The following is a 10,151-nucleotide window of genomic DNA, read 5'->3' as shown; positions in this document are numbered from 1 at the left end:
AGAGTGGAGCAACAGGTTCCTTTAATTTAGGGGCAAGCAGGCTTCAGTGGATCATTGCCACTGGCACTGTCATTGACAGTCTAACAACAATCAGCAACACAATAGTCTGTCACTTCCAATGTTTAGTATACTTTGAGGCCACACAAGTCCAAAGATTGATCTAAAGGTACTTTATTTCAAGTACTTTATTTCGTATCTTAAACACAAAGAGACTAAAGTTTAGTTTATAATGAGCTTTGGGAAAGAAAGATACTTCATGTTGAGTACTAGTAATATTAATTTTGCACTATTTGCCCACTTCCACATATAGCAACAAATGTTTTTTCTTCCTACTTAACATCCTCTATTTGTTTTAGAGGAAAATCAGCTTTTGTTGAACCTTCTGCAACTGAATTGCTGTAATGATCAATAATAAGCAGCAAAAAGTATAAAAGTTAAGCTAAATAAAATCAATTACATCCTGTGAATTTGTCTTTCATACTGAGAGTTAACAGGCAAAAATTAAGAATGCCTTAGGAAAGAAAATCAAATTAGAAAACAGTTTAAGTCTCAAGTTCAAGTTAAAAGAAATCCCCTGTAATGGCTGAGCTGCATGGAGAGGCCAGGAAGGGCCTTTTACATTTTGATGGCACAGATGTAGAAGTATTAAGTGAATCACATGGGGAAGATAATGAGCATTTTTGCCTAGTATGTGTTATGTTGTAATCTACCTGTCATAAGCCATAATTCACCAGAAATACATGGAGAGATGATGAGCAAAGCATGAAGAATCAATGGTGAAGTGATACATAAATGAAAAAAGTTGTAAGATTGTTTAGCTAAGGGAAAAAAACATGTACTTTTAAAAAATCTTCAGTTGTGTAAGTTCCTACTTGTGTTAATAATAATTATAATTTAGTACTAATAAGTTTACATAGTAAACTGAAATAGTGTAAGTTTCTACTGTAGAAACTCACACTGTTTAGAAACTAGAAATATTTTGATGGATACAGGGTTACATTTAGAAAAAGCAGGTTAATTTAACCAAAAAAAAGATACTGAAAAATTGTGTATTTGTGGGGTGCTGCTGGCTCTGGTGAGGGAGATATTTTGCCCTCCTCATCTTGTTCTTTTCCAAAGAATAGACATGAGGACTGCCTCTCTGGAAACAGTGGGGAAAACCTACCTAGGTCATTGTTCCTTTTAGATCCAGTGGTTCTGTTTCTACTTAGAGACTTGTTTGAGAAGCGTAACAACAGATCTGAGATGCAAATCTGTTTCTTAGTGCCAGAATTAGCAAAAGTGTAGGGGCTGAATGGGTGGTTCCTGATTGTTCCCTCTACCAAGGGCAGATGCAGGTAGGATAGCTCAGAGGGATTCAGGCTCAGACTTAGGACAGCATGCACTATTTCTGGATTTTCCTTATGGGTCAGTGTAGGTAAAAGGACACTACCTGGTGTCTGGCTGGAGTGGCAGGCTACTCAGCTACAGGAGTCAGCTTTAGTACATAGCAACCTCAGGTGTGATGGAGTAGAGTATTATTGCTCAACTACAGCAACCTTTTCAGGACTGAGCTGCTGCCAGCAGTTGCAGCCAGTGATCTGCTTCTGGACTAGTCTAAATTTTGCAACTTGGCAAGTGGAGTCCATGTCTTCCCCATGCAGGAAGAGTTAAGCTGCTGCTCTTCTGCTTTGGTACTTGGCCACACAACTGTAGTTCATACGTCTTGAGAAAAAGAGGCCTATGTAACAATGAATTAATTCAGATCAGGAGATAGATTTTTCAAACATTTGTCATCAAATCTCTTAGCACCGATCAGATGTAAGATATTCCATGCCAAGGACTGCTTCAGCACTCTGATTTCAGGACCAAACTCCACTTGCTAGCAACAGCTTCCCTCTTGTATGTGCCCAGCACCCTGCCAGATATATTTGGACAGGCAAGCTGTCTGCAGCCCAAGAAGGAATTGAAGAGGTAGAGGGAGATGGAGCAGAGAATTGATGTTTTTCAAGCTGCTCTGAAAGCTGGTGTTTTAGGGTTCCTAGGCAAAGCCACTGCATGCTATTTTCTAGTTTCTCATACAATTTTATAAATATATGTCAAGAATTGCAGTGGAAGATTATTCGTGTTGTGGAACAGAAGCAAGCACAGGAAGCAGGGAATGTGGTTATGAAAGAAGCTGGGACTTGATTTCACTTGATTAATCTGACAAAGTAATTTTCTTGATATGGAAGCATTAAAGCTATTAAAATCTTTGAGGGATGATAATTTATTAAATTATGTGAAAAAGAGGAAACCATATGGTGTGAGTTTTAGTTATAATTGTCATTGTGCCTATGTGAAATAATTATAAACTCAGTCAGAATGTGGTATTGACTGTAGTCATAGTGCATTCAGTATCTTTGGAAAATAATTATGGGAGCTTCCAGTGGGATTTGTGTTAACTATGTTGACAGAATTATTTTTTCCAGCAGGAAGAAAGCAAACTGCTTGGAATCTCTTGAGCGGGAAAGTTCCTCTTCACTCTGCAAAAATGACTTAATTCAAGTGTGGGCTGTTTGCTCACTGCACATCACACTGACATCTATGAAGAAGGCTGTATAGGGTGTGTTTGCATAAAATGTTCATGTTGTGAAAGGCATGATAACAGGGGGACACAGCTGAAACAGAACTTGTAGTTTATGAGATCAAGATGTAGTTGTAAAAAGCCTTTTAACCACACAAGTGTTTTAGCCTGGAGAAGAAGAGACTGAGGGGAGACCTTATTGCTCTCTACAACTACCTGAGGAGGTTGTGGTGAGGTGGGTGTTGGCTTCTTCTACCTAGTGACCAGGGATAGGACAAGGGGAAATGGGGTCAAGCTACACCCGGGGAGGTTCAGGCTGGATATTAGGAAAAATTTATTCACAGCAAGAGTGGTGAGGCATTGGAACAGGCAGCCCACAGAGGTGGTGGAGGCACCATACCTGGAGGTGTTAAAAAAACAGGTGGACCTGATGTTTTGGGAGATGGTTTAGTGGTTAGGAGTTGTAGGGCAGATGGTTGGACTTGATCTTGAAGGTCTTTTCCTTGATGATTCTATGGTTCTCTAAGTTGATTTTCAAGTCAGTGGTAGAAACAGAAAGGTACAATGAGTTGAGAACAGTTTTCTGAGTTTAATTAGATATGTGCCACTTAAACCACTAAAAGAAGATACCCCTCTGCAATGTGTAGAAGAGGGTTGAGAACTCCCTTAGTTTACAAGGGGGGGGGAGAGAGAGAGAGACAGGTCCCTTTCAGCCTCTGGGTATGGATGGTTTAGACGAAGGTGAAGGGAGAGGAATTCCCATGTTCCGTAAAATCAACAGAAATATATTTATGTAGTAGTGGGTGTTTCTTTGTGTTTAAAATGAATGCTTTTTGCCTAGAAGCAAGGCAGTTGACCTGAAGATTTTCTGCTGTGGTTTGCAGGCTATCAATTTTTATGTTCCCTGTAATGTTTTAAATAATAACTGTGATGTCTAGAGAAATGTTGTTGTACAGGAATATTTCAAGAGCAATTTGAAAGGGCTATGACAGTTTTTGAGTTCATGATGGCACAAGGATGAAGTCCAGTTTCCCACAGCAGGTAGTGAAGACGTCACTTTCAGGCTTGGAAATACAAGTAATTAAAATATAAGAAGCAGCTTATGAGGACATTTGGCCTGGTTTATGACCACATGGACGGCTATACCTGTGTGCTTTCTCAGGCGAAAGTATTACCTTTGAAGACAAAGTTGTCCAGGTGAGGGGTCTGGATGGAATGAGGCTAAGGTTACTTGGATTATTCAGCCTGGAGAAGAGAGGGGTGATCTCAATGCAGTCTATGTCTTCCTCAGGAGGGGAAGAGATGGGGCAGGTACTGATCTCTTCACTCCTGGGACCAATGACATGATTGGGGGACATGACAGGAAGCTGCATCAGGGGAGGTTTGGGTTGGATATCAGGACAAGGTTTTTCACCCAGAGGGTGGTCGAGCACTGGAACAAGCTCCCCAGGGCAGTGGTCACAGCACCAAGGCTGCCTGAGTTCAAGAAGCATTGGGATGATGCTCTCAGGCACAGGGTGTGATTCTTGGAGTGCCCTACAGAGGGACAAGAGTTGGACTCCATGGTCCTGATGGGTCCCTTCCGACTCAGCATATTCTGTAATCCTGTGATTTATCAGAAAAGTCTCATTTCTTTACATACTGTGCAATATCAAGTACAATGAGTTCTGTAGGAAGCCTAAATAAGTAGTAAATAAAAGGCAAGAAATAAACATCCACCTTGTTAACCTGGTGAAGACATATATGTATCTCCCCAAAGCCATTCACACTCTGCAAGAATAAGTTATCAGTGGGGCAAAGACAAGATAAATCTTCCTGTACAGTCAGATACTGATAGCAATTTGTTGACTGCCCCCCACTCCCTGAATATCAGTGGAATCTTGTCTTTGGATTACATTATTTATATAAAATACAAGATTTCTTCATCTCATAATAGAGAAGCTTTCTTTGATTGATATGGATGCTGATGTTAACAAAGTGCCCTTTCACCAAAACTTCAGCAAATTTGATACTTTTATCTGTGTAATTGTTTTAAAAGAAGATATTAGCAGAGCAGGTTCAGCCTAGTAACAGAATTTGTCAGCAAGTAATAGGGGCCAAAATTTACTGCAGAACCTCCTTTTTCTTAATAGATTCTAGGCTGTGTTTCCTCTTTTTCCCAGCAGTTTTCCAAGCTTCTTTTGCCACATAGTGAATAATATTTGCCTTAGAGGCCACCACATTTCTCTGTGTTCTGAGAAACAGACCTGATCCAGAGCGTAGGGTTCCTGACAGCAGGTCTGCAACTCTTTGTTAGGGTCTTAGTTATTTTTTGGGTTTTCAGCACAGAGGCTTGGTGTCAAACCTGATAAAGACATTGAAAGGCTCTTGTTTATTACAGTGTCCCTTGTCTTGTTCTGCTTAGGAGAAACTGTTTCTGCATCTTGGTGAATGTATGGAATTCTTTTGTTTTGCACTTTTTTCATGGAAAACATTTCCTATTTTTAAAGATACTTTCTGGAGAGAAATTTCCACTCTAAAGATTTTTTTTTCTATTTAAAGGTAGTTATTGAAGAGGAGAATGTGCAAGGGTTTGTGAATAGAACTGTATCAGTGTCTGCCTTTAGAAACACAAAAGGTACACGTCAAAAGGAAGGGGAAAAAAAAAGTATGAGAAGGTCTAATTTCATACCCTACCAGAAGTCCTTCTAAATTTATTTATTTATTTATTTAAGAGTGCTTCTCTGAAATGGGACCATAAGTAGAAAGAAGAAAAAGCACTTAAAATATTTTGTGGTTCAATTTTCATAAACCAGTTTAGCATAAATTTTGTTTGATATGGGAAAAAAATATTTGGCTCTTGTCGTTCCTAAAAATGATTTCTTCAGAAAGTGCTGTAGTGATAGTTACCTGAATCTGAAACCAAGGGCAGGGAGTTTGAAGTGAGAGAAATTACTCTGAAAAGGATTTCTAAATACATCCATCTATGCTTTTATTTTTCTGTGTATATACATTTAGATGTGTATCTGTGTGTGTCTATGGGATGTGTTCTGCTCCATGCATCAGTGGTGATGGCTGAGGATGAGCTATCATTAGAGTTGTTGTTAACTGTGATTTTCAAGGTTACCAATTCTCTCCACTGATTGAGATCTTGGCACTAAATAACCAGGGTATTTCAAACACACAGATCAATGTCTTGTTTATCAAGATCAGTTTCAGCTTTCTTCCCTCTTGCTGTGCTGGGATGAAGGAAATAAGGCAGAATGCTTATGTCAGTGGCAAAGCTACTGAACTTTGAAGGATCAAGTAATGCAGGTATAAATAGCAGTAATACATAATAAGCAGAGTTGCAGTTGGAGTCTTTCTAGAGGAAGGGAAAGATGACCAGAGTTTAGAAAATAGGTGTTACATTAAGTAGCTTTTCAGGAAGATCTTAACACTGTTGCAATGTATATATATGTAGTGATAGGTAAAAGGAACATTTAGCATCTCTTGGGTTTCTACAACATTCAGTGACGAGACTTTCTTAATATAGAAAGCCTTTTACTGAGATTGCTGAGAGTCTCCATTTCACAGCCTGCCCCAGGAGGCTGTAGTCTGGGAGCCTTCATTCCTTGTTTGGGCTTCCATTCTTCTTCCAGTTGCAGGCAGTGACATTGGAAGGAACAAACAGATCAAGTCTATTAATATATGGCTCTGTGGCTCTGTGTTCACAGTTTTGCATTTTCTAACATTGGGATGGGCTGCACAGCACCAGGAATTCTGGCATCAAATGGGATACACCTTTCTCCAAGGGGGAAGAGGGTCTTTGCTCAAGAGATTTTGGGGCTGATTGACAAGGCTTTAAACTAGAGGTGAAAGAGGAGGGGAATAATGATACCTGGTTTGTGTGTGTGACAGGGTGTGAGGTGACACACCAGGGTTAGAGGGATGAGGTACTGGGAAGAACCTTCAACCTGTTGCCCCTGCAGTGCTGGGGACACTGCAGCACAGTCAGAGTCTTACAGAGATGAGCCAGGGGCTCCTGAGATAATAGAAGCCAACAATGAAACACCCATGAAACACCTCAGGACACTCTTGTAGGAGTTAGTCAGTAGGACACCCTGGGAAACAGTCCTCAGGGACAAGGAAGCAGGACAGAGCTGGCCGATCTTTAAGGCTGCCTTCCACAGAGCACAAGAGCTCTTGATCCCCAGGTGTAAGAAATTGAGTAAGGAAAGGAAGTGACCAGCATGGCTGAGTCAAGAACTGCTGGTCAAACTAAAAGGCAAGAAGGAACTGCCCAGCCAGGTCAAGCAGGGACAGGTATCTTGGGAAGAGTACAGAGACATTGCCTGGTTGTGTAGGGATGAGGTCAAAAGGACCAAGGCACAGCTGGAGCTGAACTTGGCAAGGGATGCAAAGAATAACAAGAAGGGCTTCTGCAGGGTGTCAGCCAGAAAAGAAAGGTTAAAGAAAGTGTCCCCTGACGTGGCTTTGGGCCCAACACAACAATAAAAGGACCAGCCCCATGCCTGTTCACTCAGCTCCCCACACACACACACTCTGGGATGAGGAGGACAAAGCTCCTGGGTTGAGACAAAGGACGAGGAGGGCTCTTCACCAATTAAGGTCCCAGGCAAAACAGACTCAACTTGGGGAAAAATAATAATTTAATTTCACACTAATCAAACACATCCAGGACACAGACACACACAGAGCAGGGCTTGCATATGTTACCCCACCCCTCCCTTTTTCCCATCCAAATCACTTTGTTCCTGGTTTCTCCCTCCTTCCCCCCCAGCAGCACAGGGGGATGGGGATGGGGTTTAGAGTCAGTTCACAGGCTGGTGGTTCCTGCTGCTGCTTCCTCCTCAGGGAGTATTCCTTACATGCCTGCCCTGCTTCCCCACAGTGCCCCTCCCATGGCAGAGAGTCCTCCGTGAACCTCTCCTTCATGAGTCTACCCTATGAGGTCAGGAACAAACTGCTCCAGCCTGGGCTTCCCACAGAGTCACGGCTGCTTCAGGAACAAACTCCCCTGGCCCGGGCTCTTCCAAAGCTGCACAGTCAGAGTCCACAGGCAGCAAATGCACTGGCCACAAAATCCAAGTCCAGTGGCCAAGTTCACCCCTACTGGGGCCTTCAGGGAATGTTCCACCACGTTCCTCCATGAGTGCATGGGCACAGCTGCCATCTCGCCATGGGTTGCAGGGAAACTTCTGCTTGGGCACCTTCTTCCCCTTCTTCCTCACCAGCCACCAGCACTGCTCTGCTTCCCCAGCACAGCTCTTCTCCAGCACAGCTCTTCTCCCTCGTTCTCTGCTCGGGTGTTATATGAGTTCTTTCCTATGTTAATTGCTGAGGTGCATCTATTGTCCCTCTATAATGGCCCTTTGGCTGGGTTTTAGAGCAGAAGATGATCAACATCCTACCAGAGCCACTCTATGGCCGTTCCCCTGCTACCAAAAAACCCACCGAACCAGAACATCCCCCCAGGTGAGCTAGTAACAACAGATGAGGAGAAGGTTCAGCAACAACTTTTTTGCCTCAGGGTTCACTGGCAACCTCTCTCCTCACACCTCCTGAGGTGAAGGACCACAAGATGGGGACCAAGGGACAGAGTCCCTCCCACTGAAAGTGAAGATAAGGTTCATGACCATCTGAGGAATCTGAACATACACAAGTCCATAGTACCTGATGAGATGCATCCCAGAGTCCTGAGGAAATTGGCTGATGTAATTGCCAAGCTACTTGCCATGATACTTGAAAAGTCCTGGCAGTCAGGTGAAGTCCTGGGTGACTGGAAGAAAGGGAACATTACACCCATTTTTAAAAAGTGTAGAAATGAGGACCCTGGGAACTACTGACCTGTAAGCCTGGGGAGATCATGTATCTTATCCTCCTAGAAGACATGCTAAGGCACATGAAGGACAGGGATGAAATTCAGGACAGCCAGCATGGTTTCACCAAGGGCGTGTCCTGCCTGCCCAACCTAGTGGCTTTCTACAGCAGAGTAACTGCATCAGTGGACAAGGGAAGACCTATGGATGTCATCTGTCTGGACTTCTGCAGGACCTTTGACATGGTCCTCCACAAAATCCTTCTAAGTTGGAAAGACAGGGATTTGATGGGTGGACTGTTCAGTGGATAAGGAATTGGCTGGATGGTCACATCCAGAGGGTAATGGCCAATGGTTGGATGTCCAGATGGAGGTGAGTGACAAGTGGTGTCCCTCAGGGGTCTATACTGGGACCAGTGCTGTTTTAATATCTTTATCAATTACCTAGACAGTGGCATCGAGGGCACCCTCATCAGGTTTGCAGATGACACCAAGCTGGGTGGTGCGGTTGATAAGCCAGAGGGATGGGATGTCATCCAGAGGGACCTGGACAAGCTGGAGAGGTGGACCCATGTGAATCTCAGGAGGTGCAAAAGGCCGATTGCAGGGTCCTGCACCTCAGCAGGGGCAATCCTCTTTATCAATACAGGCTGTGGGGTGAGGTGATAGACAGCAGCCCTGTGGAAGGGGACTTGGGAGTGCTGGTGGATGAAAAACTGGAGATAAGCCAACAATGAAGGCTCATATGGCCAGCTGATCAAGAGAGGTGATTCTGCCTCTCTACTCTGCTCCTGGTGAGACCCCACCTGGAGTACAGGGTGCAGGTCTGGAGCCCCCTACTCAAGAGGGACATGGAGATGTTGCAGCAAGTCCAGAGAAGATGATCTCAGGGCTGGAGCACCTCTGCTATGAGGATGGGCTGAGAAAGTTGGCATTGTTCAGCCTGGAGAGGATAAGACTCCTGTGACACCTTATAGCAGCTCTCCAGTACCTGAAAGGGCTACAGGAAAGCTGGGAAGGGAATGTTTCCAAGGGCTTATAGTAAGAGGACAAGGGGCAAAGGTCTTAAACTAGAGCAATTTAGATTTAAATTGGGTATCAGGATTAAGTTCTTTACTATGAGGGTGTTGAAGCACTGACACAGTGCTCAGAAAGCTGGTGGCGGTCCCATGCCTGGAGACATTCAAGGTCAGGCTTGATGGAGCTCTGAGCAACCTGATCTAGTCAAAAAGGTCCCTGTGCACTGCAGGGAGAGGGGGGGAGGGCGCTGGAGTAGATTACTTTTAAAAGTCCCTTCCAACCCCACACATTCTAGGTTTATGTGTTTGTATGATTGTGACATGAGAACTAATGATAGTACTTTACTGTAGTAGTGCCTTGAGAAAGGGTGAACATCTTGAAAAGGAAATGTGTGCCCCATCTGAAGATTCTTGAAGCTAGAAGAATACCAAAAATTACTATTTGTTATGCTAGGAACCCATCTTTAAGAGTTGAATTAAAAATACGTGGTTTTTTTGGTTTTGGCAGTCTATTCTGGGGTAGAAGAAAATGGAAGTGATAAATGTTCAGCTTCATTGTTAATTAAAAGATTTATTCCTGTTTTGGAATAATACTTTTATGTATTCACTTGGTAAGTGTCTATTGAAAAAGAAACTTGGACATGAAACAAAAAAGCTTTGCTTTGCTTTGTGAAATAGATATAAAATTAATGCGTGATTCTTCAAGTATATGATAATAGAGCATTGCTCACTGATCATTACAGTCTGAACGCACAATATTAGTGGTAAATGATTTATGCATTTGTGT

At 43.0% G+C, this 10,151-nt stretch overlaps 1 protein-coding gene across 3 annotated transcripts in view; it reads left to right on the top strand.

The window, feature by feature from the left end:
• Positions 1–10,151, top strand: part of MAPK10 (mitogen-activated protein kinase 10) — a 55,419-nt gene that overhangs the window by 1,117 nt on the left and 44,151 nt on the right. The gene's annotated exons all lie outside the window — the stretch shown is intronic.

Source organism: Chaetura pelagica, unplaced genomic scaffold (assembly GCF_000747805.2).
Source record: "Chaetura pelagica isolate M959 unplaced genomic scaffold, ChaPel_1.0 scaffold210, whole genome shotgun sequence".
NCBI lineage: Eukaryota > Metazoa > Chordata > Aves > Apodiformes > Apodidae > Chaetura > Chaetura pelagica.
The sequence above is the reverse complement of the archived record's forward strand: the minus strand, read 5'-3'. Positions and strand labels throughout refer to the sequence as shown.